Source organism: Atta colombica, unplaced genomic scaffold (assembly GCF_001594045.1).
Source record: "Atta colombica isolate Treedump-2 unplaced genomic scaffold, Acol1.0 scaffold61, whole genome shotgun sequence".
Classification (NCBI taxonomy): domain Eukaryota; kingdom Metazoa; phylum Arthropoda; class Insecta; order Hymenoptera; family Formicidae; genus Atta; species Atta colombica.
In genome coordinates this window covers 357,379-365,069 of record NW_017259552.1, presented here as the reverse complement: position 1 = coordinate 365,069, position 7,691 = coordinate 357,379, and positions in this window count along the sequence as shown.

Genomic DNA, 7,691 nt, shown 5'->3' with positions numbered 1-7,691 from the left:
AGTATATATATATTATAAAATATATATTTTTTTACCAATATTAATATCTGTGTCTCTTTCGACATTCATCATTTCAACGATTAATGTCGTTGCTGGCGGATGTTGAAGAATATCATCGTTCCCATTTTCTAATTGTATCTGATGTGCCTGTGAAAGAAAAAAAATACAGAAAATGGCATAGCATTCTTGTATATTGATCGCGTTCAGCTGACAAAGTTATTTTGTACTGTAATGAATGTCATTGTTGAATGCTGTATGTTATATTTCGTTTAATCCTGATTAAATGTAATAAAAACATATAGGAATTATGATTTTTGCAACAGTTTCAAAGCAGTTTTTTCCTTGAGCAATCATTATTGTATTTTACTAGCTAAATACTTCCAAGATAACATAAAAATTAACTGAGACTGCACAATGCAAACAAAAGGATATATCTCTTCCTCTCTCTGCACTCACGGCTACCTTTCACATATTCTAAACCAATGCAACAATGATATGTTTGTAAATTATCTAAACCGTCTGTAGTAACTAGAAAATTTCTAGTCTGATTTCTTTCGTTTCTTAATTTAGATGCTTTCTTTGATGCATTACTCTTCACGCCAAACCTGATAGTTATATACATAGATACATACATGCACATACATATAAGATATTTAAGAACTCACGGTATTACAATTTAATTGACAATTCAATACAGAACAATTCATCATAAAATCTTCTCTCAAAATGATATATTATATTATGCTTATCATGCGCTTATGCTTATAAGCTTTCTACAATAAGCAATTAGTAATGAATCAGAAGTCGAAAGCTAGAAATTGACTAATCATAGTCGCTTATTTATTCCATATTTGACTATGATTGATCAATTTCTAACTTGCAACTTCTGATTTATTACTAATTGTTTATTGAAAATCTATTATAAATTACATTTCATAATACTTACATTTGCCACTGCTTCACTGTCTTGCCAGGGCCATCAGACAAACCATTAAATATTACTGTTAATTGTTGTTTTACATAATGAATTTTATTCTTTAATTCTTCTTTAATTACATATCTATTTGTTGCAAATTCGGAATGTGATTCCATTATTATTTTACCAATTCTTCGTATTATATTGTCGTTGTTCTTAATGAGCGATTTCTTTTTGAACTGAAAGACATGTGCATATTTAATTAATGATAAAAAAGTTAATATTATAAATAAAAAAACCGTTATAACATATATATTACTCAGATGATAGAGATATCGTCTGGGTAATATACATGTTATAACGGTTTTTTTATTTAATATCGTTGAAATACTTTTTGCAAAGTATTTGCTACTAATTTTTTTAGTAGCATACAACGAAAATTGTACAGATCCTGCAAAATCAAAGTAAAATCTGTTCATGTCCTGTTCATCCAAAATATTTTCATAATGATAAAACAGATTTTGCTTTTGCCATCCCTTTTGTAAGGGATCCCTTTGTAAAGGTCCCTTTGATTGTTTTCAGCAGAAGAGAGAGAAGTTGACGCAGCTATAATGCTATCTTTGTAATATTAAATAATATTAGGTTAGATGTAACGGGAAAAACGCCACGAACTTTTTCCCACACCTAATATTATGTTGCTCGGTATAGTATGTATGCTTATTAACATTGAATAAGTTTTAATAAACTTAATATTTAATGTACATCGATACAAAGAATAATACAATATCATATATATTATTTTCTTATATATTATTACTTTTTCTATTTATCATTACATTTATACTTACATTTCTTGTGAGCTCATTTTGTATTTTTGCAGAAGTAGAAATGTGAAGTTAGCTATCCTCTTTTTGAAAATTAAAATGTTGACAATTATTCCAGATTGTTCTGAGTTTGTTCAATATTGTTTCATAGCGATATCTTATTCCAAATCGTTTTCCAGTAAAATGTAAAAAACGATTTTTTTTCCTAGCTCCCCTTCTTTGAAAAATCAAACAATTTCGAAGTCTTGCTGGAAGGCATATATCAATAGTTTGTGGTCTGTGTAAATTGTGAATTTCCGTCCTTCTAATAAATATCGGAAATGTTTGACTGCTGTATAAATTGTCAAGAGTTCTCGATCGTAAGGGCTGTATTTTGTTTGCGCCCTATTCAACTTCTTGCTCATGAATGCCAGTGGTTGCCATTCTTTGTTTATTTCCTGCTGCACCACTGCCCCGAGTGTTGTGTTCGAAGCATCAGTGGCTTCGGTTCTCGTAGAATATCATGTAACCTTTACTGCTTTAGGTACAAATCTTCTGTAGAAGTTTATTGTCCCCAAGAATTGCTTTAATTTAATTTTATTGTTTAATGATTTCAGATTTCTTGAAATCTTGTATAGTTTGAACTTTTTCGGGCAATGGACGGAATCCCTTCTGCTGACACCAAATATATAAGGAATTTTACTTGTATAGCCTCGTAAAATACATTTGGCTATAAAATACATTTAGCTGGGTTTAGCTGTATGCTGTATGTATCGAGCCTGGTAAATACTTTTTCCAGGTGTTTTGTGTGTTCTTCCTTCGTGTTGGAAACGATCAGGATATCGTCTATATATGCGTAGCAAAAGTCTAAGTGTAGAATCGTTAATAAATCTCTGGAAAGTTTGCGCTGCATTTCGTAAACCAATGGCATGTATCGGAATTCAAAAAGTCCGAATGGTGTGGTGATTGACAGTTTTAGGGATGTACTGGAATTAGGTTGTACGTACAAAATCCAGAGTAGAAAAAACGGTCTTTCCGTTCAGAAAGTGCGTAAAATCCTCTATGTGCGGGATGGGGTACTGGTCGAATACCGTTCTAGCATTGAGTGTTCTGTAATCTCCGCATGGTCTCCAGATACTTTCTTTTTTGGGAGCCATATGTAATTGTAAGACCCATGGGCTTTTTGGAGGGCTGGATAATTCCTTCTTCTAGAAGAAGATTAAATTCTGCTTTTGCCGCCTTTAATTTGACCGGCGCTAGTCTGCGCGATCTGCATGCCTCTGGACCAGTTGTAGTTTTAATGTAATGCATGGTTGAATGCGGCCGTTGCTGTTGATGCCTCTCCGAGATTTGCGTAATTCTGAGGAATCGCGCCAATAAATGGTGATAGGGAGTGTCTCCTATCATAGATTTTACGGGAATTTTCTTGTCTGTTTGCAGTGGTCTTTCCTGTTTTTGCATTCACCAGTTATCTTGTCCGATAGAAGATGAAAATATGTGAGGAAATCGGATCCTATTATAGGTGTGGTCATCTGCTATCACAAAACGCCAAGGAAAGGCACGGCGTAGCCCCAGTAATTAGGTCGCAAGATGAGATCCTCGTATGCTTGTATGATAGATCTGTTTGCGGCGAAAAGCGTATTTGAACTAAGCGTCGCCTTTGCACTAGCGTCCGTGGGTAGACATTGACATCAAATCCGATATCAATGAGATACTGCGTTTTCGTCATGTCCGTGATGAATAAGCGGCAGGGTCTTGGGCTGGAGCCGTTTGCCGCTATCGAGTGCCTAATTAGTTTTTTAAATGCACATAGCTGCGTACATTTCTTGGCTTTTTCTTTAAATCGACGATAGAAACAGATACCTTTTTCTTCTTGCTTTTTCCTGGCACGATTCTGAGAGCGGTCGCGTTTTCTGTTGCTTCGTTTGGTGCTGATGTTCGCGAGAGGCGATCTTTCAGACTGGCTACTGTTCAACTCTTTAATTTGCTGCTCCATGGCCGTGGATATTGCTGGTTGTATAGTATATTGGCGACAACTGGTGCCCTGCAAGAGACTTCGTAAATTTTATCTGCCTGCTCTGCTACTTCCTCTAAGTTGTCCGCGGATTTGACTAAGATGACTCGCAATTGCGATGGTAATCTGCCCATCCACAGCGTTATTAAAAGTTCCGGGATGGCCGAGTTGGCTAGAGCTTGTAAATGTCATAGAATTGCGAAGATCTTCGATCGCCCATCTCTTCGTGTTCTAGCAAGTTGCTCTTAAGATATAGATAGCCATTGTGTAAGCGCCCTTTTGATATGCTCATATTTACCGTGATCAGAGGGCTTAGTAATCAAATCCTTGATTTCCTTTGCTTCGTCTCAATGTATGATAATATTTGGCAACATCTACTGTAATGCTGCTCAAGATAAATTGAGCCTTCTAAATGCAAACCTATAACTCGGGTTCGTCTACTTAGAAAGGGAGTTTTTATAGCCACGCGATGAATTTGCGCTTGATCTTTGCGAAGAGTCTTGTGAGTGTATAAAGAGTCTGTCATAGTGTATAAAGAGATCACGTCGGGGTCATCACTTTTGTGGAAGGCCGCTTAATAAGGAAGTTCCACAAATTAAAATATTCTTTTTATTACACTATGTACAGAGATACCTTTCAGTACTCTTCGGTACCTTTATGAGAGATTTTGGCGTCTTGCGGCGCATGTGTGATATGTGTGTGTGTGTGTGTGTGTGTGTGTGTGTGTGTGTGTGTGTGTTTAGTTCTCTTCGGAGTCCTCAGTGTCAGAGTCTGTCCCGAAGAGTTGGCGTAATAGCCGCGGGTTGAGCCTCTTCCTCTTGCTTCGTCCCGGCGTCCTTGGGCGTATAGAAGTTGCTGGCTTATCGGCGGCCCGATTTCCAATTTTTCCGGCAGTGGTAATGACGGTCTTGGCGGCACAAGGAACTCATACTCGTTTGCTTATGTAACCTGGATCGTCTTCGTCATGGATCCTTGACGGAGGAACTCTCTCGTAGGAACTCTAGAGATATCGCCTCCACGGGAGGAGAGTAATCCCCGAATCGAGCTTCTCCGTCAGTAGTTCCTCTAATGTGCGAGGAGGACCGGAATAGTTTTATGAAACGATGTTTCCGTGACAGCTTGTAGCCCTTTAGTTTGCCTGCTTTAGAGGAAGAGAATTCCGCAGAGATCCGAATGGAGCTCGCTCCACGAAGGCCTGAGCTCATTTCACGAGTATAAGGCCTATAGATGAGCTCGCGAAGTAAACGCAAAGGTCCTTGAACGAGTTCACTTTGCTGCAGAGGCCCTTTAGAGAGGAGCTCGCTTTGCGATATACCCAAAAAATGTTCTGTCATCAGAATAGAGGAGCCCTTGATGGAACTCACTCTATCCTGAGTGAAGATGCTGAAGACCTCCCGCCCTACTTCTATGCATGGTGAACTATTCTTGCGCGCGAGTTGCTGCTATATCGTGTAGCCTCCTCGTGACGACGATCAGGACTCGCATTGGATGGGCGCTCGGTCAACGTCAAGCGCAGCATCGGGCGCGCAACTCAAGAGTAGCGCGGATCGCGCGCGTGTCCCAGCGACTCAATTAGTAATGCTTTAAGGCGCCACAAACTATTTGCCGATTTGAACATGCGTTACCTTATTTCAAAGTCGTTTTGATTCTGTTATTGCAACTTTATCCAGCGTCGAATTGGAATTCGTAAATATTAAATATCGAATATTCAAGAACAAATTTCCATTGCAAGTCGATAAATTTATTATACGTCATTTAGAATACATAGACGGACGCATAAAAGAAGCATCGACAAATTATTCGAACAAGCGCAGAAATATAAAATAATAATATAATGGACATTAATAATAATGAAAAGACATACATCGCTTCAAATCAGCTTGAAAATGCATCAGATCCGGTTGCATCTCTTAATGAAAACTGATGTGATTTGGATAATATCCATAGCAAAAAGCCAAATTTAGATCCTTGTTCTGATTATGTACAACGCATAAAGTTGTTCATATATCAATACTTAAAAATGGCATCTTTGCAATAGCATACGTGTGGATGGGACATATGTTTTAATAAAAGAAACATGTGCATTTGATTCTGTTTTACAATTAATTATGCACGCTATTAGAAAAGATTGCCATTACAAAGAAATTGTACAACCACTCGATGATACAATTAGGTGAGCATGTTTTTTACTAGTTTAATAACTGATCCAAATTATGAACACGAAATTCACGTCCAATCAACGTTAGATAGTATTACAAAATCTATTATCTGTTGAAAACAAAAATTATACTATGTGCGGAATAATTAATTACATTTCATAATTAATGGCAATTGTAAAGAAAAACTGAATCAAGGACATTATATAGTGACACTATATACAGGAATTCAATGATACGAGTATAACGATTTAAAAAAGACAAGAAATTTTGTTTCATCATAAAAAATAATAATATTGGATTATTTAAAAAGTATCCGCGATTTTTTGTCACTAGACTGGTGTTGATGGTCATATATCGGGCAACACTAATCCGATTGTGTCAAACGCGCATCTGAAAGATGACATTTTAGGTTACATTTTTGTAAACAAAGTTTGGTAATTCATCAATCGTGTCAAAAATTATATTGGTTTGAAAATAAGTGAAATTTCTGAAGAAATACGCTATGTGATGCTTTTTTACTACAAAAAAGGTAAAAAAGCAGCACAAACATGCAGTCAAAAATTATATTGGTTTGAAAATAAGTGAAATTTCTGAAGAAATACGCTATGTGATGCTTTTTTACTACAAAAAAAGTAAAAACGCAGCACAAACATGCAGAAAAATTTGTGAAGTTTACGACGCGGATGCTGTAAGTGAACGCAGGACGCAGGAGTGGTTTGTTCGATTTCGTTTTGGAAATTTTGATGTCAAAGATCGACCTTGCTTTAGTCGACCAGTCACTGAAAAAATCGATGAAATTTTGCAACTGGTCGAGCAAGACCGGCATGTGAGCTGTCAGGAGATAGCCAATGCACTAAGAATCAACTATGTGACAGTTTGGAATCATTTAAAAAAGGCTGGCTACGCAAAGAAACTCGATGTTTGGATGCCACATGAATTAACGCAAAGAAATTTGATTGAATTTCCATCAGCGAAACACTACTAAAACGCAAAGAAATCAACTCATTTCTGAAGTAAATCATCACGGGCGATGAAAAATGGATAAAATACAAGAATATCATTCGTAAAAGATCATGGAGTAAGCACGGCGAACTACCACAAACGACTTCAAAGCCTGGATTGACGGCAAATAAGGTGATGCTGTGGGATTGCAAGGAAGTCGTCCATCATGAGGTATTACCGCATGGCCTAACGATTAATTCAGAGCTCTACTGTTCACAACTGGATAGATTACAGGAAGCGATTAAGGAAAAACGATCAGAATTGATAAACAGAAAATGTTGTCTTCCATCATGACAACGCCAGACCATACACATCTTTGATGACGTGCCAAAAATTGAGGGAGCTTGGTTAGGAAGTTTTGATGCATCCATCGTATAGCCCGGACCTTGCACCGTCTGACTACCATTTGTTTCGATCTCTACAGAACTCTCTTGATGGAAAAACATTGGCCGACAAAAGAGCTGCCGAAAATCACTTGAAAAAATTTTTCGCCGATAAACCACAGAAGTTCTACACGGATGGAATTATGAAATTACCTGAAAAATGGCAAAAGGTTATAATGATGGCCAATATAAAATTGATTTTCAATAAAGAAAAATTTCATTCAAAAATTGAACAAAAAACCGCGGATACTTTTTAAATGATATATATTATTATTTTTATATCATATTATCATATAACACCTCATATTATCATGTAACACAGAGTGTATAAAACAAAAAGCGATTATTTTATTTTATTATATGCTATCCTTCAAGCAATTTTATTAAAATTTTTTTTATTCTACTTTTCTTATT